This window comes from Pogona vitticeps, chromosome 14 (genome assembly GCF_051106095.1).
Source record: "Pogona vitticeps strain Pit_001003342236 chromosome 14, PviZW2.1, whole genome shotgun sequence".
Taxonomy (NCBI): Eukaryota; Metazoa; Chordata; class Lepidosauria; order Squamata; family Agamidae; genus Pogona; species Pogona vitticeps.
The window spans coordinates 10,040,136-10,063,247 of record NC_135796.1 but is presented as its reverse complement, the minus strand read 5'-3'; the positions used below and the strand labels follow the sequence as shown (position 1 = coordinate 10,063,247).

Here is a 23,112-nt window from a genome sequence, read left to right as displayed (position 1 = left end):
ATTCTGACAAATCGTACACAACACATTTTGTAGAAACATCTCTCCTTTCCATGTCTTTGTTTAAGAGCAAACATGATCAGATGGGTTTTCTCTATTTGTAAGACACACTTTTTTTAAAAAAAGCAAAACTACAGAGGACTCTTCGTCTGATTCCACTAGATGTAGCGAATTACACATTTCCATTGTATTTTTTCAACAAAGTTCTGAAAGACAATGATGCTATCAAGAAATCTTACTTTCTGGTTTTAACAGGCTCTCCATTTAAATGCTATTTCATTTCAAGCCACATTAAATCATACATCCTGGGACCTTCCTGATAAAGCTCTGGACCATTGTCCTCATATTTTACTCTGATCCCACCATTAATATGACATTTCTAAGTCCTCTCTCAAAAATAGTTTCTTTGGGACATAATCACATTGTCCTCTGAAATTTTTTGGTTCACCACACTATCACAGACCAAAAGTTTAAAAAAAAGGTAATTCCCATAACAAAGCTATTTTCATGCTCATATGAATCTCTATTGTTTAAGGCTGACTGATTTTGTGTACAATCTGACTTACCCAGATGATTCCAAGCAGCTCATTTCCAAGTAAGAATGGATACGATTGCAGCATGTTCCATTACTCAGAGGAAGAACAGCAAAGGAAGAAATTTCAAACTCTGTAGAGCTGGGTCATCACGTCTTCATAAAATCCGTTCTGCGTTTCAAGGCTCATGGAAGGTGAAAGTGATTCTGGAACAATTCCTTGATGTTGAGTTAAAAAATGGAACACTTTTTTTCCTTTGAGGTTGAATTCTGGTGTTTCCAAAGGAGATGATTGCTTTTTGCTAGCAAATGGTCAATCCAGTTGAAATAATGTAGAAAAGTAAGATCTCCAGGAGCTGAGCTGTATGTAGTCAACATGGTACCACCAACGGTCAAGAGTGAGAATTCCACAGGCTTGGGAGGAAATCATGGTTTGCAGAAATATTTAACTTGTGGGGAGCTCAAAAGGAAGAGAAATCTTCAAAGCAACCCAGTGAAAATTGAAGGTATTCAGGGGCCCCATAATGCTGGCTGTTCTGGGAGCAGCCACCAGCAACAAGAGTGGGTGGGAAATGAAACGGAGCATATTGATCATGAGTATTCCATATTGGGCCACCTTCTCAAGAACCTGCTCTTACCATTTCTATTAACATTTCCAGAGCATTGGCCAAGGGCTTACCTGGAGAGTATGGTCTGATATATCCATAGACCCCTGTCAAAGATATATATTAGATGATATCCCATTGCCTTTATATGAAATTCCAATTCATATAAATCCACTGGAAATCCGTTGGTCAAAATGGCTTCCAATTGTCAATCGATTTGTCCCATTTCCAGAAGGTCCAGAAGTAATCCACTAGAAGGTCCACAAGGGAAAAGTGTTCATGTTCTCCGCAACACAGAACAGTGTATGTAAAAGACTCACAGTCCACAGCCCTAAATTCACTGAGCACTTCCTTCTGTATTTCCGGTGAGAGAGAACTGGTAATGCTTTAGCAGTGATCCATGCCTTACGCTCAACTGATATTTTCTCGAATCTCAGAGTACTGTTTTTTTGGTCATCTGACTTTACATTCTCTAAATTGCAACTAAATTGGAAAACCCAAGAGCATTTCTCTTGCCCGCGCACTGAATTGCTGAAACATCTGTCAATGCACACAGTTAACGATAAAAAAAAGGTTGAGTAGGTGAGCTTGGAGAGTTACTAGAAAAAATGGTCACTGTACATCTAGACCTCCATGGATTCTAAGTTCCCAGTTAAGAGAAATACTTCTAAACTGACCTGCTCTTCCTGGATAGCTCAGTGGTTTAGGTCTCTGGCTGCAGAGCCAAAGGTTGGGAGTTCAATCCCCCCACTGTGCTCTTTCTTGACAGGGGCTGGAATCGATGACCCATAGGGTTCCTTCCAGCTCTAAGATGATGATGATGAAATTCACAAATGATGTCAACAGATTAAATCTGACAGTTAACCCCAACCAGAAGAGCTCAAGCGAGCGAATACAGCTTATTAAATTATTCTTTTTATAACTGCCGCTATGAGTGAAGTCAGACAAACTGGATTATCCTGGAAAGGGTGGTTTCATGGGGTACAACCTCCTTTAAAGTGAGCCTTCCATGCACCAGCAATCTGCTCCCTATTGCTTCGTTGTTGCTTAGTTGTTTAGTCGTGTCCGACCCTTCGTGACCCCATGGACCAGAGCACACCAGACCCCCGTCTTCCACTGCCTCCCGGAGTTGGGTCAAATTCATGATGGTTGCTTCGCAGACACTGTCCAGCCATCTCGTCCTCTGTCATCCCCTTCTCCTCTCGCTTTCACACTTTCCCAACATCAGAGTCTTTTCCAAGGAGTCTTCTCTTCTCATGAGATGGCCAAAGTATTCGAGCCTCAGCTTCAGGATCTGTCCTTCCAGTGAGCACTCAGGTTTGAATTCCTTCAGAATGGATAAGTTTGTTCTCCTTGCAGTCCAGGGGACTCTCAAGAGTCTCCTCCAGCACCACAGTTCAAAAGCATCAATTCTTCGGCGGTCAGTCTTCTTTATGATCCAGCTCTCACTTCCATACATCACTACTGGAAAAACCATAGCTTTGACTATGCGGACTTTTGTCGGCAAGGTGATGTCTCTGCTTTTTAAGATGCTGTCAAGGTTTGTCATCGCTTTCCTCCCAAGAAGCAGGCGCCTTTTAATTTCGTGGCTGCTGTCACCACCTGCAGTGATCATGGAGCCCAAGAAAGTAAAATCTGTCACTGCCTCCGTCTCTTCCCCTTCTGTTTCCCAGGCTTGCTTCAGCTCTACCCTAAAAGCAAGAGTAACCATGCTGCTCGACCAAAAAGGTCTGGAGTGGGCACAGAGCCCATTTAGCCTGGTTTATGATTCAAGGCTTAGGGTTCAAGATGAAAAGGCCAAGACTTTATCTTTTCTCCCTTCCTTTCTTTGTCAAGAAACGAAGAAAGAAACAGACAGTATCTAAGCAGCCTCACAGTATCCTCTTCTAATTTGGGTGAGAATGCAATAAGGGAAACTCTGCTGCAGCATTTCAAACTGTGGCTGTGTTCTTTCCAAATGGAAAAGAAAAGAAAAAGAAAAAAAGATTGTGTTTTTGGGTTGGGGTAGTCAATCACACCTTAAGCATCTTACGTGCTTCAAAAACCCCCATAGGAGATCAGGCTTGATGGCACAGAACAAGACAATTTCCAGGTGGGTAAGTAAAGCTGTTGTCACTTTGTCTTCAATGGTAGACCCACTTGTCCAGCCCTAGAATTCCTTCCCCTTTGTCAACTGTCAATACATTTTCCATATCTTTGTGGGGATCAAAAGGTTCCATGAAAGAGAGAAAGTGAGATTTAAATCAATTCTTCCTTGCCAAAATCGGCTTTGTAAAAATGCTGCTTCGTCAGGCATTCCTCAGTATTTACTGACAAATATTAGATAGGAAGGTTTGAAAGTACACATCGCTAGTCTCTATATCTATATTCCACAGATTTAGTCTCCAGCTGCGTAAGAATTTTTGCAGTGCAAAGTTATGCCACTGCTGCCATCTTCTGGAAAGCCCGAGTGATGTAGTGGAGAGAGTGTCATAATAGGACTCCGGAGACCCGGATTCAAATCTCTGCTTAGCTGTGGAAACTTACGGAGGACAGCAATGCTAAAACCATGCCTTAAATGTCTCACATGCCTTGAAAACCCAATTAGGATCACTATAAATCAGATGCAACATGAGAACATCCTGGAAGACAGAAACAAAATTCAATATGACCTTGATAGAATGGAGCACTGGGCTGAAAACAACAGAATGAAACTCAACAGGGATAAATGCAAAGTACTGCACCTCAGAAAAAGAAACCAAACACACAATAACAAAATGGGGGATACCTGGCTCAGTAAAACTACAAGCGAGAAGGATCTTGGAGTTGTTGCACAGGTCTCTTGTTACTGTTTGATGATATTCTGGGGTAATTTTGGAGAAGTTCTACAGATGTAGGTAATTGCTTTAGCATAGAAAAGCAGAGAAAGGGGAGCCATGTGGGGCTGTATTTTAATTTCTTCTAGTCTAGTACCTCAGAAGTGCATGGACAATAAAGTGATATGGTAAAATACAGAACAGTGGTGCATCGCTTAACGAGTGCACCGAAATCACATAGTGAAGAGGTTTTAGCGATCGCAAATGCGATTGCATACCGATGGCCCCTATGGGCAAAACTCGCTTTGCGATGATCGGTAAGCGTTTCGCTTACCGATCTTCGCAAAGCGATACCCGATGATCAGCTGTTCGGCGGGTCCAAAATGGCTGCCGGAAGCCCCGAAATGGCCATGCGCAGCGTTTTTGCGCCCTCCCCTCGCTTACCGAGGGCGTGAAAATGGCTGCCGGCTATGGGACAACTTCGCTGAACGGTGAGTTTTGGAGCCTATTGGAATGCATTAAACTAAGTTTAATGCGTTCCAATGGCTTTCCCCATTCCGTTCAGCGATGTTTCGCCATAGCTATGCGAGGCACCACTGTTATTGAATTACTGCCTGTTCAGCTTCATATGGAATATAAAGGAGGAAAACCATGTATATTCATGACAATAGTACACTAAAAGAAATAGTATTAGAGCAACTGCTTGCAAAAATGTACATATTTGGCAACACTGTTTATAAAAAAAAATGTGTAGCTTATTGGGGGCATTAATGGAAAAGCATGCCCAGTTTTGTGCAATCTTTTAAAAATGGCCAACAGGGTGAAGCCAAGATTCAGTTCAGTGGCAGGAAAAGTAAGGTCCTGCACTTACGAAGGAGAAACCAGATGCATAGGTACAAGATAGGTGGTACCTGGATCGACAGTAGTACCTGTGAGAGGGATTTAGGTGTCCTGGTGGACCACTGCCAAATGATGAGTCAGCAGTGTGTTGCAGCTGCCAAGAAAGCCAACACAGTCCTAGGCTGCATCAACAAGGGGAATAGCATCAAGATCGTGGGCAGTGATAGTCCTACTCTATACAACATTGGTGAGGCTGCACTTGGGATGGTGTGTCCAGTTTTGGTCACCATAATATGAAAAAGACGCTGAAGCCCTGGAAGGGGTGCCGAGAAGAGCAACAAAGATGATATGGGGACTGGAGTCTAAATCCTGTTGAGTTTAACGAAGAGAAGACTGAGGGGAGACAAGATAGCAGTCTTCCAATATCTGAAGGGTTGCCATAGGGAAGAGGGCATTGATTTATTCTCCATGGTGCCTGAAGATAGGACAAGAACCAATGGGGGAAAACTCATCAGAGGGAGATCCAACCTAGAAATAAGGAGGAATTTCCTGATGGCGAGAACCATTAAGCAGTGGAACAGCCTGCCTCTTGATGTTTTGTGTGCCCCATCGCTGAAGGTTTTCAAGAAAAGATTGGACAGCCATCTGTCCGGGAGGGTATAAGGTCCAGGATGGTATGAGGTCTGCTGCCTTGGCCATGGGGTTGGACTAGAAGACCTCCAAGGTCCCTTCCAACCATACGATGATTCTATGATAAGCTAAAGTGGGGCATACAAGAAACAAGAGTAAACCAGAATTCATAGATCACTCATTGATGCTGTTTTGCTTTTTTATTATGACAATGTAATAAGATTTCATGGCAGGATTCCCGAGTCTGCTGATGATTACTGCTCCGAAAATCATGCCAGCATAAATGATGGCCGGGGGATTCTGGGAGCGGCAGTCGAAAAAAGTAACTTGGCTAAGAAGCTCTCAGGGCAAGTTTAATCACCCCCTCCCCCCTCCACGCCTGTATCACACCTTGATTTAAACACTGCAAAGGAACATCTTGCTCTATTGTTTAAACTGATCATATTGGAGGCAGAAGTATGATGACTTCCTTATCGTTTCAATCCGTGGCACCAGGCTCTCTCAATCTTTTGCTTTAAGGATTTTTTTAGACTGTGTGATGAAAGGAGCAAGTTAGTCTGAATGATTTTATTGCTTGGTCTACCACCCCATCTAGTGCATCTCAGCTGAACTGACTGGCATTTCCGGACCTCTCCGTTTCTGCATTCTTTTGAGCCGAATGTTTGAAGTTGGATGCTTTTTTTTCTTGCACAGTAGAAGCCTGAAGAGGGCGGCAGAACCAAAGAAATGAGCAGAAGCGACACCACCATTGTAACCCCATCGTTTTCAATTTCCAAACAAAACTGGATAGATAAGGAAAGGATGGCCAGCAGAGATCAGAGGCAGATCCGAAGCAGCTCTTGTGGCTACGTCCTGTCAAACGATGACGAAAAGAAACACAGCACACCTCACACAAAATTTATACGCAGTGGAAATATGTGTGGTGACTTGATGGACAAAGAGCAGGTAGCCACATCTTTGACAGCTGGGTGGAAAAGGGAGACTCCGCAGGTGTAGGATCCACAACGAATGACAGCTAGGGCACTAGCATCATCATCAAATCATAGAATCATAAATAACATTGGAAGGGGCCTGTAAGGTCAATGAGTCCAGCCCCCCTGCTCAGTGCAGGAATCCAAATCAAAGGCAATCTGCTGTCCAATTTTCTCGAGTCCCTCCATCAATGGAGTGCTCACCACTCCAGAGTTAAATGGTTCTATTGTCGTACTGCTCTAACAGTTCTTCTTCTTCTTCTTCTTCTTCTTCTTCTTCTTCTTCTTCTTCTTCTTCTTCTTCTTCTTCTTCTTCTTCTTCTTCTTCTTCTTCCTTCTTTCTTCTTCTTCTTCCTTCTTCTTCTTCTTCCTCCTCCTCCTCCTCCTCCTCCTCGAATTGCAGAGCTGGAAGGGACCCTATGGACGATCATGTCCAGCCTCTGTCAAGGAGGCCCAGTGGGGAATCGAACTCTTGAACTCTATAGCCAGAGACCTAAGCCACTGAGCCATCCACTTTCTATATAAATATTGGAGGAGAAAATAATTTCAGGACACATCATGCTTAAAGAACAATCCTAAAGAAAGTTCTATCCACCCTCCATTATCTGGCAGATGTTTTACCTAAAACCCACTTTTCTAATGGGTATGAAATGATGAAAGAGGAGAAAAAAACCAGTCACCTCCTGAGGATAGCAAATATGGGGAGACCAAAGATTTTGTGGGTTCAGGAAGAATTCTTATTCTCGGAGGGAGAGGGAGCAGGATTGCGTTCATTTCACATATTAGTATGAGCTTACCAAATTTGCACTTCCCAAATCTTCCCAAATCACTGTTGTTGCTGGGGCAGAGTTCTTCTTCAATATCTTCATTTCTCCAAATTTTGCACATGCGGTCCTTAGAGCCCAAAGTACATAGAGCTATATTCATGTTGCTGCAAAATGCGCAGAAAAGTTTGTGCTTATATGAACATTCTGCACATTTATTTTGCATATATAATAATGCAGTATATATACTCTGTGTGTGTGTGCCTATAAATATAAATAATATAAAATAATGCATCTCCATGACATCAATGGAAGCATGGCCTTCTTTTTTTTGCCTGAGAACCGTTCTGTGCCTGGACGTTGAGGTGAGATACTTCTCTGCCAGAGGGGAGCTTATTTTAAATCACAAATCACATGCCGAACTAAACTGGTTTTGTGTAGTGTTTTCGGAATGGGGGAAAGAACCAGCCCCGGCAGAGGCCGCAGGAGGCATGCCCTGGCTTTGCTGTCTGGCTCCACTGCATAGTGTCCTGGATCAGCTGCCATGCCAAAGCCTGCCCACCTGCCCTCCTGCCCCCCCTACCTGCTTGCATACCTGCCCCCTCCTCACTTGCCCACCCAATGGCTTGCTTGTTCACCCCAACCCCCTGCTGCCCCTGCGCCTGCCTTCTTACTCACCTCCTCACTCGCCCACTTGCTCGCGCAACCCCTGATCGCCCATCATCACCATGTGCCCCTTCTTTCCTTTTCCACCCCTTCCCTCTTGCGGCAGCATCATTTTTGTGGCATATCCTGGATGTATTGCTTTGAAACAGAGCCATGAGCCTGATTTGGACAAATCACCCACGTGTGGTCTTGACGCAGACTGACTCCGACCAAATGGTATGGAGTCTGGATTGAAACAGAGCAGTCAGATTTTGTTCCGGGGAGAAGCAAGGTGAATTTAGGGATCGATGGCTGAAATTGTATGGATTGGCATAGTAAGTTTCAATGTGAATAGATCCACTGAATCCATGGGCATTGGGTGAGTCAACTCCTCCATAGGTCTCATGGACTCAATGGGCCTACTCTAGAGGCTGGATACCTCTGTGGTTTAGTCAGAGATGGGAGTTCAGTTCCCCAGAGGGATATCCAGCTTTTGTGGCCCTGGACAAGCTTTACAGTCCCAAGATGCCCCCAGAAGAACAGAAATGTTAAACCACTTGTTACTGTTTGATGATATTCTGGGGTAATTATTGTAGTCAAGATCAAAAAAGTTTATTTTCTGAATTTGAGTTCATTCTATGTGTGCGCATCCTCTCTACTGCCACCCCAGTCCCCACCTCTGATCGGGTGGCTCTGCTCAGCTGAGACAGGGAGGCCACCGGGAGAACCTGACCTAGGTGGGGGAAAGGGACACGAGGGAAGGGGTGGAAAAGGAAAGAAGGGGCACATGGGTGATGATAAGGTTACCATGAAGTCTTGTTCACCACATCCTGCTTTGAGGGGGCTGCCTTTGAAGATCCGATCAGAGTTGCAGTGACGAACATTAGGGTGGCACCCAGATGCCAGTCTTTGGAACTGGGATTGATAAAAAGGGCAGTCTTTGGCGTCCCTTCGCATCTTTGGGCGTCCTTCCTTTGAATTATTCCCAAGGCCCCAGATTCCATCGCTATGAAGTGGTCTTTTCGTTTCTGCCTTCTAGCCCTCTGGTGGGCAGGTGAGAGCAGCTGATATACTTGGGACGACTTCTGCCAAGGTCAGGAGACCCGGTGAACAGGGTGAGCATAAACTTTCCTTCCTGTTCTCTTTCCAGGCACAGACTCTCGGTCTCAGCCCACATTGACCCAGCCCTCCTCAGCCTCTGTCTCCGTTCAAGATACTGCAAAACTCTCCTGCACCTTGAACAGTGGATTTGACAGCAGCTACACCGTACAGTGGTGCCTTGCTTAACGGGCACCCCGTTTAACGACAAAATCGCATACCGATGATTTTTTTGCGATCGCTTTTGCAATCTCATTGCGATGTTTTAAATGGGGAAAAATTGCTTTGCGATGATCGGTGCTCTGTTTTGCTTACTGATCATCGCAAAGTGATGATTTTTAAACAGCTGATCGGTGGTTCCAAAATGGCCGCCGGGTAAACAAAATGGCCACCCATTGTGTTTTCGCGCTTATTCCTCGCTTACCGGGCAGCGAAAATGGCGGCCGTATGGAGGATTTTCGCATTAAGGTGAGTTTTAAGCCCATAGGAACACATTGAAGGGGTTCCAATGCATTCCTATGGCCTTTTAAAAACCGCATAGCGATGAAATCGCTTTGCAGCGATTTTTGCTGCACGGATTATTGTCGCTATGCGGGGCACCACTGTATCTTGGTACAAGCAGAAGGCACCTGATTCCCCACAATATCTCCTCCGGTACAAATTGGATTCTGAGAAGGGACAAGGCGATGGTGTCCCCTCGCATTTCTCTGCTTCCAAAGAAACCTCCAGTAACACCTGCTCTTTAACCACCAGAGGAGCCCCTGGGATCCTAACACTCTTCCTGGCTTTCAAAAAGCATGTTCAATGAAACTGGTCCTGACAACTTCATGTGGACCTTCCTCTCGCCTACATGGTTTTGTTTGTATAGAACTGCTGGACAGCTTTGTGCTCTTAGTAAGAACGGGTGTGAAAGAGTTTAGAGATTTTCTCGTCAGAAAGTTGGTGAAGACATGGTCTTCAACACCGCCAAGTCAATGAAAGACTCTAGAAGACAATGGTTACATCAAAAAGCCACTAGAGGGTGCTAGGGGATCATGAAGAATAGTAATTGATGACCTCTAAGTTGTGCTGAAAACCTCAGTGGTTTAGGTACCTGGCTATGTTGAGAGTTTGATTCCCCACGATACCTCCTGGAAGAAGAGCCAGCCTGTGTGGCCTTGGGCAAACTGCACAGTCCCAGATCACCCCTAGAAGAAGGTAATAATAAACTAGTGCCTTGTTTCCCTGAATTTTTGCTCCAAAAAAAGCATTAGGGCTTATTTTCAGGGGATGATTAATTTTTTTATGTATAACTATCTGTTGTGTAGTTGTTAAGTCGTGTCCAACTCTTCGTGACCCCATGGACCAGAGCACGCCAGGCCCTCCTGTCTTCCACTGCCTCCTGGAGTTGTGTCAAATTCATGTTGGCCGCTTTGATGACCCTGTCCAACCATCTCATCCTTTGTCGTTCCCTTCTCCTCTTGCCTTCATACTTTCCCAGCATCAGGGTCTTTTCCAGGGAGTCTTCTCTTCTCATGAGATGGCCAAAGTATTGGAGCCTCAGCTTCAGGATCTGTCCTTCCAGGGAACACTCAGGGCTGATTTCCTTCAGAATGGACAGGTTTGTTCTCCTTGCAGTCCAGGGAACTCTCAAGAGCCTCCTCCAGCACCACAATTCAAAAGCATCAATTCTTCGGCGGTCAGCTTTTTTTATGGTCCTGCTCTCACTTCCGTACATTGCTACTGGAAAAACCATAGCTTTGACTATGCGGACCTTTGTCTGCAAGGCGATGTCTCTGCTTTTTAAGATGCTGTCGAGGTGTGTCATCGCTTTCCTCCCATGTAGCAGGCGTCTTTTAATTTTGTGGCTGCTGTCACCATCTGCAGTGATCATGGAGCCCACAACTATCTACATTTATTCAAATACAGTCATGTCTAGTTACAGTAATGGATATTCATAAAGGATTCTTAAAATGCGAGAGAGAGAGAGGGTCATTTTGAAAGAAGGGGGTGAAGATGGATCAAAGGTTCACATGTTTTTCTTGCATTAAAAACACTTCCTCTCACACACAGGCACAGACTGCCCAGAGCCCTGTTGTGAAACAAAGCAGAGGGAACCAGTCCATCCACTGGTGGCAAATGTACAAATGGGAGACTGAGTCTCAAGATGTATAAAAAATGGCAATGCAAGGTTCTAGTGCCAGTGGGGCCCCCTCCCATCTGAGACCCAGCCAGTGCGAACACTTATTGGGCTTGTAGGTCAGGTGGCTGGCATGTCCAAGGTTCCTCCCTTATTCCTGGGTACCTCCAGGGATCCTCTGAGGCACATACTACCAGCCTACCCCAATTCGGTGAGGGGGGAGAGTCCTCGTCCTCATTGCTGCCCCAGTCCTCGCCCTTCTCACTGTTTCGCTGCCAGGCTCCTCGCTGTCTCTCCTCTGTTCTGATGGGCTTGAAGCCCCCTCCTGCTCCTCTCCCTCCTTTCTATCCACTGGGAAACCTGTTGGCTTGACTGTCACCTCTTCCCACAGAGGGCCCTTATTGTGCCCCAGGTTCCACCTCCATCCTGCGCCTGTTCGGTTCTCATCCAAACCTCTCTTGGACAGCCTTGGAAAGGGAAGCAATGGTAGGGCCGCAGTCTCTTGGGGGAGATGTTATCCACCGCCTCGAATAGAAACAAACTAGGGTTATAGTAAGGTAAAGGTAAAGGTTCCTCTTGACAATTTTTGTCCAGTCGTGTTCGACTCTAGGAGGCGGTGCTCATCCCCGTTTCCAAGCCACAGAGCCAGCGTTTTGTCCAAAGACAATCATCCGTGGTCACATGGCCAGTGCGACTTAGACACGGAACGATGTTACCTTCCCACCGAGGTGGTCCCTATTTATCTACTCGCATTTGCATGCTTTTGAACTGCTAGGTTGGCAGGAGCTGGGACAAGCGACGGGCGCTCACTCTGTTGCGTGGATTCGATCTTACGACTGCTTGGTCTTCTGACCCTGCAGCACAGGCTTCTGCGGTTCCCACAGCGCCACCACGTCCCTCTAGGGTTATAGTACTGAGTTGCTGAATTTGAACTCCCAGTGCCCTAATGAAGAGTTATAAACTAGCAGCTGATCATCCTCCCCAGCTTTTCCAAAGCACACCATCTCTGACATACCCAGATCTTATGTACAAATAAAACTGTATTCTGAGTGGAGTCTTGTGAAGCACAGAAGGGCCCATTTTGTCTTTAACTACCTGTGGGATCATCCAGCCAATCAGATGAAAGCTGATGAACCTGAGAGGTGAGTATGACTGCTCCAGTTCCACCTCAATCCAGTGGATGGGCATTAAGGCAGACCCCTGGACACATTACTCAGTCTGTGAGATTTCTTTTTAAATACCAGAGGGCTGATTTCCTTCAAAATGGATAGGTTTGTTCTCCTTGCAGTCCAGGGGGCTCTCGAGAGTCTCCTCCAGCCCCACAATTCAAAAGCATCAATTCTTCACCGGTCAGCCTTCTTTATGGTCCAGCTCTCGCTTCCATACTTATAAAACCACTGGTCAGCTTTGTGCTGTTGGTAAGAATGGGTGTGAAAGTGTTCAGAGACCTCCTCCTCAGGAAGTGAGAATCACAGAATCATGAAATTGGAAGTGGCCTATAAGGCCATTGAGTCCAACTGTTCCCCGTCAGTGCACTGGAGGATGATGTTTGCATCAAAGAACCACTAGAGGGCAACAGTGTACTATCAAAAAGAGCAACTGATAACCACCTGCACATACCTTTCCCCCTTGGGGTGGATTGTTCATGCAAAACTCTTATGCTCAGAGTTTAGAGTTTTAGAAAAAGAGGAGGTGAACCTGCCAACCGAATTTCCTTCCTTCCTCTCTCTGCCCTTGTATTGAAAGGAAGGGGGCCTGCCTTGTCCTCTGGTTCAATGCACCCAGGTGCCAGCTCAGAGCACATCCATGGCCCCATGTGGCCGCCTGGCCGAGGAGGCGCTGCTGATCAAGAAACCTCTGAGGCAGAATTCTCATCATTAAGGTTTCAGGATCAGACCCTGCAGGCAGCCAATGTTGACTTCATGGCAGTAGTCTTGCTGAACCTGGGATGTCCACCCTGGATGAAACGAGGAGAGAAGCACAAATACACAATGACACACTCAACACACAATGGCAGGAAGTTAGCTAGGAGAACACTGAGCTATAGAGTCAGGTCTTGTGGCTCCCTGCTCGTTTTCATATTTTCCCACTATGTTGGAAAGAACTTGAGATTTTTAGAAATCATGCATATATCTGACCTTGCAAGCCAAAGTCTTCGAGATCTGAGCTCTTCCAAGTCAGATTCTGAATCCCTGAATATTCTGTACTGTTTGTGTGGCATGACAGTTTTTTAAAAAAATACAGCCCCTTTATCTTAATTTGTAAAAATACTGACAATCATGGTAATTTATAATGGGTTATTAAGGTGAAAGAGAGGGGGAGAGGGTAATGTTGAAAAGAGGAGGTGAGTCTGGATGAATGGCTCATATGCTATTCTTGTATTGAGAACACACTCTCTCACAAACAGACACACACTCACAGACTGGCCAGAATCCCATCGCGCATGATAAATTGTGCAACTCTGGTGATGTCACACACTGAGGCCATGATACGATCATTTCAGGGGCATTAAAAATGTGCCATCCATTCTTCCAGATTCCAGGGATCCCCAGGGATCTTCTTCATCCTAAAAAGCCTTGAGGAGACAAAACATGGCTGCTGCCGATCCTATATCAAATCCTGACCCCTTTCCAGCATTGTCTTTGGTCACTCATTTACTGAAGCAATCTTTTCCATGACTCATCTCTTATTGTTTCATAGAATCACATAAGATGTGCTCTGCAAACTATAACAAGAATTATTTAAATAAGTAAGTAAGTAAGTAAGTAAGTAAGTAAGTAAGTAAGTAAGTAAGTAAGTAAGTAAGTAAGTAAGAAAGAAAGAAAGAAAGAAAGAAAGAAAGAAAGAAAGAAAGAAAGTAAGAAAAAAAGAAAGAAAGAAAGAAAGAAAGAAGGAAGGAAGGAAGGAAGGAAGGAAGGAAGGAAGGAAGGAAGGAAGGAAGGAAGGAAGGAAGGAAGGAAAGAAAGAAAGAAAGAAAGAAAGAAAGAAAGAAAGAAAGAAAGAAAGAAAGAAAGAAAGCAGACTTTTAAGAAGAATTTGTCCTCTATGTGTCTTGGCCAAGAGTTATTAGCTCATTGATCATCTTCCCAACTTTACTGAAATCTGAAGTGTAGGATGATCTTTGCCAATGTCCAAAGAGAAAGGTCCAAAAGCAGCAGAGAAGGGCCCGTTTTGTGCTGAAGTGCCCACGTGATCCTCCAGCCAATCAGATGAAAGCGAAAAAGAGGGAGGGGCCCAATTGCTCCGCCTCCACAACCGGGACGGAGATAAGGGAGACCACGGTGTGCAGGATCAGTGTTGGGAGAGTTCTTGTCACCAAAGTCACATTCAGGAGCTCAAAGGCTTTCCAAGATGTTCTGGGTTCCCCTTGTGAGCCTCCTGTTCGTGATGTGGTGCACAGGTGAGAACAGATCATGCGCCTTCTAAAAACGCGAGCAAAGGTGAGAATCTCTGATGTGCCAAAGGGACTCGCTCATTTCTCCTATTTTATTTCCTTTCCAGGCACAAATTCTGAGCTGACCGTGACTCAACCATCTTCGGCCTCAGTATCACTTGGGGACACCGTGAAAATCCCCTGTACCGTCAGTATGGATGACAGATATATATACTGGTACCAGCAGAAGACTGGGAGTTCTCCCCGCTACCTATTATATTATGGCTCAGAGTCCAGGAAAGGCCAAGGCTTGGGGGTCCCCTCTCGCTTCTCTGGCTCCAAAGACTCCTCGGGCAGAATCGGCTACTTGACCATCTCTGGGGCCCTGGCAGAGGACGAGGCCATTTATTACTGCTCTGCAGCGGACAGCTATGCGTCTCACAGCGTGACAGTCTAACGGGGAAGTAAGACCAAAACTCAACCTCTCAGGAGACGCGAATGCTTGCATTTTGTTTCCCTCTGATGCCGAGAGAGCCCTGCAACCGCGGAAGCTGTTGAACTGCAGGCAGGGCTTCATACATTTCAACGCTGCTTCACAACAAAACATGATATGTTGTAAATAAGGAGGAGAGTTGTTTTTCAGGATTCTTGGATTAATATCAATTCCTATCACTCTGGAGCTCACGGTCTACCAGCCACTCCTGGCAGGGGGCAAGATGATGAGCCTCCCTGCGAAGCTGATGAATGGCTCACTGGCCGGGCGCTCTGGTGGTATTGCAAGGGAGTGCAGAGGGCGCTGCAGGAGGTGGAAAGGGGAGTGGATAGTCCGGCCCCAGAGGGCCAGACCCTCATTGCGTCCACCTGTATGGGGGCATTCGTACACAAATATGAACACCCCTATCTCTAATATTAATTAATTTTTGGGGTCTTCACATGGTTACATTTGGGGCTCCCACTGTAAGGCTTCCAGGGAAGGGCTGCCATTGAGAGCACCTTCGAAGGCGATAGCAGCGTCACTGTCTATAAAGAACGCTTCTCAAGTTCTTGGCCTCATTCTGTGCTGTCTCTGCCCAAGTCAATTGCACCATCATTGGCATCACCCTGAAGCTTCCGTGTGCCAGGAGCGCCATGAAATCCTGCGGCACAGGTACCCATCAGAAAGGAAGCCGTGTAACCTTCAGTTGCTCCTCGCTGGCAATTAACTGAATTGTGACACAAGAGAATGCAGGCTGGTTTTCAAAATGTTGTTCTCAGTTGAAAAACATACAGTGGTGCCCTGCTGGATGATTACCCCGCTTGGCGATGAATCCGCTTAACATTGAAGTTTTTGCGATCTCTTTTGCAATTGCAAAATGATGTTTAGATGGGGGAATTTTGCTTAACCTTGATCAGTTCCCTGTTTCGGGAACCGATTTTTCGCTTTACGACGATCAGCAAACAGCTGATCATCAGGTTTCAAAATGGCTGCCGGCTGTAGAAAGTAGCTCCCTGCTGTGTTAGGGACGGATTCCTCACATTACCGGCACCAGAAAATGGCCGCCATATGGAGGATCTTTGCTGAACGAGCAGGTATTTTGCCCTTTGGAACGCATTGAACGGTTTTCAATGCGTTTCAATGGGTTTTTTTTATTTCGCTTGATGACGTTTTCGCTCTACAGCAATTTTGCTGGAACGAATTAACGTCATCAAGCGAGGCACCACTGTACTCTGTTTGAAGGACTGCACACTTGGAATCTTCTTTCAAAACAAGAAATCAGGATCATCCAGGTTCCCCCTTCCTTGGCAGCTCTCCTCAGGGGTTCCTCGATTAAGACTCACTTCCACAGAGGTTATTTTCATTTTATTAATTTATTTATTTGTTCGATTTATATCCCGCCCATCTGGTATATTCTACCACTCTTTCGTGCCTAAGAGGTGTGAGTGCACACAGAACACACATCAGCCTAATATGTGAATTGCTATTCCTTCAAAGCATTATTTTAAAGCATTCAATGAATGGCATTTTGTCCTCCCTTTGATCCGAAAATTGATGCATTCAATGTTAATGGGATAATTGTTACTTGCTCTTTTCCGGTTCCAACTTCCCTGCAGGGGGCAGGACTTTCTCTTTAGGTACGTGGATGGTTCACCAAGACCAAGTATGGAAAAACCAATGCTTTCCCCCCCCTTTTCAAATTCACGGTTAGACTGAGGGGGAAATGAAGTCAGTGCAGAGGCATTAAAAACAGGTTATAAGAGCTTGGTGGGGGGAATTGGGGGTCACAGACTCCTCTTCCGAGGCCTCCGTGGACTCAAGACACGTGGCAGGGGTGGCCCTTGAATTTGTTTGGGTTCCGTGACTGGGGAATGGAGAGCTTGAGGGTGCCACGGCCACTCTCCAATCTTCCAGTCCTGCAGGGGGCAGAGTTTGCGTCACTAGCCCCCTCTGAGTCCACTTCCAGTGAATTAGTCCAGTGAACCCTGTATTGCAGTCAAAAGGTTTCAGAGAGACCTACCTGAAGGGGGGGTTGCTTGGCCCATGGCCGTGCCCTCAAGAGTCCCCACCCCCTTAGGCAGTGCCAGTAGGGCCGGCTCCCATCCGTGGCCCAGTCAGTGTGAACCCTCCTGGAGTTGTTCCTACCACTCCTTTGGCCTCTTGCACCTCCTGTGTTGCCTCAGGGCTGGGATGGGTCCCAAGTGCCCAACTGGTTGATGGCGCTGGACTGGGGGAGGCATCCGGTCGCCCTGATAGTTGCCAGCTCTGTGCCAGCCAGCTTGCCTCGTGGGTCGCTGCATTTGCCAGTCATGATTGGGCTTGCTGATCGGGCATGTCCATGGATACTGCCTCATCCTCTGAAGACCTCCATGCAATCATATCCAGACTGACTGAGAAGAAAGGGTGCTCACCCCCTGAGCTCCTTCTCAGCACTTCGGCCACCAGACTCCCTACCGTCTCTCTTCTGCTATGACTGGCTTGGATCCCCCCCCCTCCTCCTCTCCCTCCTTTCCACTCCCTGGGAAACCAGCCAGCCTGGCTGCCACCTCTCCCTGGAGATGCTCCCCATCCACCCCAGGTTCCACTGAACCTGTTGGTGCAAATTTGCAGCTCTCTGGGACAGACAGCCTTTGAAAGGGGTCTTTGTTTAGGGGGAGGCGACAGGAGCCGCCCCCTCCCAGAGACATAAATCAGGGTTGCAGCACTGAAAGGTAGAATTCCTTCTCCCAGGGACTTAATCAAGAGTTATTATAAGCTAGGAATTGAAGTCCAGGAACATCTGGAGGCCCAAGGTTGGGGAACACTGCGAGTCTAGAGGATGATGGTTTCATCAAAGAACCAATAGAGGGCAACCTTTCCCCGTGTGGTGGATTGTTCATGCAAAACTCTTCAGCCTCAAAGTTTTGTTTCTTTGGAGAAAGAGGAGGTGAACCTGCCAACCGAATTTCCTTCCTTCCTCTCTCTGCCCTTGTATTGAAAGGAAGGGGGCCTGCCTTGTCCTCTGGTTCAATGCACCCAGGTGCCAGCTCAGAGCACGCCCATGGCCCCATGTGGCCGCCTGTCAGAGGAGGCGCTGCTGATCAAGAAACCTCTGAGGCAGATTTCTCATCATTAAGGTTTCAGGATGAGACCCTGCAGGCAGCCAATGTGGACCTCACGGCAGTAGTCCTGCTGAACCTGGGATGCCAACACTGGTTAAAAAGAGAAAACATCCAGAGAGACAAACAGAAGGACACACTCAGTGAACACTGGTGTGGCGTTGGCCAGGGGAGCACCGAGCATTAGAGCCAGGGCCCCTGCCTCCCTGCTCCTTTTCATATCTTCCCCCTACAATGGCAAGAACTTGATATTTTTTAGAAATCCATGCTTGGGAGAAACCAAAACTCATAGATCTGTCCTTCCAAGCCAAAGTCTTGCAGAGTTGAGCTCTTCCAAATCAATACCGGAATTCCGGCATTTTCTGCAGTGCTTCTGTAGTGTTAGAATTCTTCTCATCTTTTCTAAAAATATGGGGCCCTAATCTTATGTTATCTTAGTAATAGTCACAATCATGGGCATTTACAATGGGTTATTAAAGTGAGAGAGAAAGGAAGAGAGGGTACTGTTGGAAGAAGGGAGGGAGTCTGGATGAAAGGCTCACAGGCTTTTCTTATATTGAAAACACACTCTCTGACACACAGACACACTCACAGACTAGCCAGAATCCTATCGCGCATGATAAACTGTGCAACTCTAGTGATGTCATCAACTGTGGCCATGATGTGGTCCTTTCAGGGGCATTAAAATGTGCCATCCATTCTTCCAGATTCCAAGGATCCCCAGGGATCTTCTGCATCCTAAGAAGCCTTGAGGAGCCAAAACATGGTGCTGCCGATCCTATGGCAGGATTGTATTCAGTTACTCATTTACTGAAGCAATCTGTTCCAATGACCCATCTTTCATTGTTTCAAAGAATCACATAAGATGTGCTCGGCAAACTAAAGTATATTGAAAATCTTTTAGGCTTAAATCACTCTCTCTCTCTGTCTCTCTGTCTCTCTGTCTCTCTGTCTCTCTGTCTCTCTGTCTCACTCACTCACTCACTCACCCACCCACCCACCCACCCAACCAACCAACCAACCAACCAACCAACCAACCAATCAGATTTCAAACAATGTGTGGCAGAATTTCTCCTCAGTTTCTCTTTCAAAGAATTATGAGTTCATATCGATCATTCTCCCAACTTTACTGAAGTCCAAAGTGTAGGATGATCTTTGCCAAAGGCCAAAGAGAAAGGTGTCCAAAAGGAACATACGTCCAGCATCAGAGAAAACATCGTCTTGCAAAACACGTTTTCCCATTGAAATGCATTGAAAACCTGATAATCCGTTCCAATGGGAATGGATTGTCATCGTTAAGCGAAAATTCCCATAGGAAACATCATTAAGCGAAACGCGGTTTCTAAGCGAAGACAGCCGTCTAAGGAAACAGAGACCATTAAAAGACTCACAAAGTGAAGCAAGACCAAGCTGTCAAAAACATCGTAAAGCGAAAAACAGGGACCTAAATTTTAATTGTCTTGCAAGGCAAGGTCCCTAACATCGTTAAGGGCTTTCAGATCAGGGGGTTAACATCTTGTCCACAGCAACTGCTTAGTCCCTGTGGACCTCCTCACATAGACACAAATCAGGGTTATTGTACTTAAGGGCAGACTTTCTTCTCCCAGTGACTTAATCAAGAGTTACAACCTGGTGATGATCATCCTTGCGTGAAGCACGAAGGCTCTGTTTCTCCTCTCGCGCTACAGGCACCTCGAGGAAAACTGGCGATTTAAGCATTGCTGGAGTCCTGGCAGACGTCGAGGCTGACGGCTGCCCTACATATGTTATAAAAGGTCTACCTGGAAGTCTCAGATGCCAGATGCGAAGTTTTTTTCAAGGTACTTTTCTGCATGGTTAATAAGTGTGTTAAGTTAAGAAAGGTGTCAGGAAATAAAGCGGCTTCGTTTGAAATGTGGTGCTGGAGGAGAGCTTTGTGAATGACCTGGACTGCCAGAAAGAAACGTAAGTGGGTCAAATAAAGCCTGAACTATCCCTGGAGGCAAATATATTGAAACTGAAAGTCTCCAGCTTTGAGAACACCATAAGAAGTCAGGATCCTCTGGAACAGAGAATAATTCTGGAGAAAGTGGGTGGCTGTAGGTGAAGAGGAAGGCCGAATATGTGGTGGACTGACTTCCTAAAGAGAGGCACAGTTCTGAGTTTAGACGAGCCAAGCAGGGGAGTTGAGGGCAGGTCGTATGGGAGAACATTCGTTTATAGGGCCGCCGTCAGTCAGAGCTCACTTGACAGCCCATGACAACAAGAAGCAGCCTGGATGAACCTCAGAAGAGAAAGGCAATGGAGCCTTCCAGCTTCGAAGCTTCTGGAGAGGGGTTGGAGAAAGACCTGGGCTGCCTATCACATAGTTAGCAAGAATGGGTGTGAAAGCATTCAGAGACCTTCTCTGCAGGAAGTTAGAATCACAGAACCATGAAGTTGGAAGGAATCTATAAGGCCATGAAGTCCAACCGCCTGTTCTAGTGCAGGAATAGAAATCAAAGGTTGGCGTAGATGCCTTCTTGAAAACCGTCCAGTCAATGAAAGTCTCTGCAGAGCAGTGGTCCCCAACCTTTTTAACACCATGGACCGGTTGGGGAAGGCGGGGCACCCATCTGCGTTTGCGCGTGGACCGAGGATTGAGGGCCCCTGCTTAGAGCAGTGGTTCTTAACCTTTGTTACTCGGATGTTTTTAAACTGCAACTCCCATAAACCTTGGTAGTGAAGGCTTCTGGGAGTTGCAGTCCAAAACTAACAAGAGCCTCGTGGCGCAGTGGTTAAAACGCTGTACTGCAGCTAAAACTGTGCTCACGACCTGGGGTTCAAATCCCAGGTAGCCGGCTCAAGGTTGACTCAGCCTTCCATCCTTCCGAGGTCGGTAAAATGAGTACCCAGCTTGCTGGGGGGGGGCAATGTGTAGCCTATATAATTAAAATTGTAAACTGCCCGGAGAGTGCTTGTAGCGCTATGGGGCGGTATATAAGTCCAAAAATTAAATAAATAAATAAATAAATAAATAAATAAATAAATAAATAAATAAATAAATAAATAAATCAATCAATCAATCAATCAATCAATCAATCAATCAATCAATCAATCAATCAATCAATCAATCAATAAAGTAACCCAAGGTTAAGAACCAGTGCTCTAGAGGATGATGTTTGCATCAAAGAATCACTAGAGGGCAATAGTGTACTATCAAAAAGAGCAACTGAAAACCACCTGCACATACCTTTCCTTGTGGGGTAGATTGTTCATGCAAAACTCTTCAGCCTCAAAGTTTTGTTTCTTTAGAGAAAGAGGAGGTGAACCTGCCAACCGACTTTCCTTCCTTCCTTCCTCTCTCTGTCCTTGTATTGAAAGGAAGGGGGCCTGCCTTGTCCTCTGGTTCAATGCACCCAGGTGCCAGCTCAGAGCACGCCCATGGCCCCATGTGGCCACCTGTCAGAGGAGGCGCTGCTGATGAAGAAACCTCTGAGGCAGAATTCTCATCATTAAGGTTTCAGGATGAGACCCTGCAGGCAGCCAATTTTGACCTCATGGCAGTAGCTTTGCTGAACCTGGGATGCCAACACTGGTTAAAAAGAGAAAACATCCAGAGAGACAAACAGAAGGACACACTCAGTGAACACTGGTGTGGCGCTGGCCAGGGGAGCACCGAGCACAAGAGCCAGGGGCCCTGCCTCCCTGCTCCTTTTCATATCTTCCCCCTACAATGGCAAGAACTTGATATTTTTTAGAAATCCATGCTTGGGAGAAACCAAAACTCATAGATCTGTCCTTCCAAGCCAAAGTCTTCCAGAGTTGAGCTCTTCCAAATCAGTACTGGAATTCCGGCATTTTCTGCAGTGCTTCTGTAGTGTTAGAATTCTCCTCATCTTTTCTAAAAATATGGGGCCCTAATCTTACGTTATCTTAGTAATAGTCACAATCATGGGTATTTACAATGGGTTATTAAACTGAGAGGGAGGGAGAGAGGGTACTGTTGGAAGAAGGGAGGGAGTCTGGATGAAAGGCTCAGATGATTTTCTTGAATTGAAAACACACTCTCTCACACACTCACAGACTGGCCAGAATCCTATCGTGCATGATAAACTCTGCAACTCTAGTGATGTCATCAACTGTGGTCATGGTGTGGTCCTTTCAGGGGCATTAAAATGTGCCATCCATTCTTCCAGATTCCAGGGATCCCCAGGGATCTTCTGCATCCTAAGAAGCCTTGAGGAGCCAAAACATGGTAGCTGCCGATCCTACGCCAAGTCCTGACTCTTTTCCAGCATTGTCTTCAGTCACTCATTTACTGAAGCAATCTGTTCCAACGCCCCGTCTTTCATTGTTTCAAAGAATCACATAAGATGTGCTCTGCAAACTATATTGAAAATCTTTTAGGCCCTTTTTATTTTTATATCTATATAATTTATTTTTTTTACAAAGAGTAGAAGGAAAGAAAAAGGGATTGAGGTTAAGGGGAAGAGGAGAAACAATGACGTACTAACATCCATTCTATACATATTGCCATATCAAAATTCCAAATTCCTCTTTTTACTATTTTCTGCCTTCCAGATTTAAGTTCTCATTTTAATTCATGTTCTCCAAACGATGTCTGATGACTCTAACCATTTGTAGAATAAGTCCCATCTTTCAGTTGCCTTTTGTAATGGACAGTCCTTCATCACTTCTGATAAAATGTCCATTTCCACTGTTTCCTGTATCTTCTCTATAAGATCTTCTTGTTTCAGTACCATCGGACTTTTCCAAATTTTGGCATAAAGAGTTCTAGCTGCAGTGACTATGTATATAACTGTATACTTCTTTGCCTTATCTATGTTATCAGGTGTCATACTCAATAAAAACCGTTCTGGGGTTAATGGAACCTTACAAAGCAATATTTGTCGCATCACAGAATGTATTCTTTTCCAATACTGTTCCACTACTCTACAAGTCCAGAAAATCTTTTAGGCTTAAATCACTCTCACTCACTCACTCACTCACTCACTCACTCACTCACTCACTCACTCACTCACTCACTCACTCACTCACTCACTCACTCACTCACTCACTCACTCACTCACTCACTCACTCATTCAACCAACCAACCAACCAACCAACCAACCAACCAACCAACCAACCAACCAACCAACCAACCAACCAACCAACCAACCAACCAACCAACCAACCAACCAACCAACCA

The 23,112-nt window shown here is 45.7% G+C and overlaps 2 protein-coding genes and 1 long non-coding RNA gene across 7 annotated transcripts in view; 1 reads left to right on the top strand and 2 right to left on the bottom strand.

The window, feature by feature from the left end:
• The window catches only part of LOC140702712 (immunoglobulin lambda-1 light chain), a 245,965-nt gene that overhangs the window by 15,090 nt on the left and 207,763 nt on the right, over positions 1 to 23,112 (bottom strand). For 2 of the 5 annotated variants that reach the window (XR_013539206.1, XR_013539205.1), the window contains exon 1: positions 564 to 3,432. The exons of the other annotated variants lie outside the window; for them this stretch is intronic. The gene's annotated coding sequence lies outside the window, so the exon portion shown is untranslated. Of the gene's footprint in view, positions 1 to 563; positions 3,433 to 23,112 lie in introns of those variants that run through there. 5 annotated transcript variants of the gene reach the window in all.
• Positions 1 to 23,112, bottom strand: part of LOC110070135 (immunoglobulin lambda-1 light chain-like) — a 261,296-nt gene that overhangs the window by 33,743 nt on the left and 204,441 nt on the right. The gene's annotated exons all lie outside the window — the stretch shown is intronic.
• Positions 14,010 to 14,671, top strand: LOC144584777 (uncharacterized). The gene is made up of 2 exons (XR_013539207.1): positions 14,010 to 14,396; positions 14,498 to 14,671. It is a non-coding gene; the product is annotated as an uncharacterized LOC144584777 (long non-coding RNA).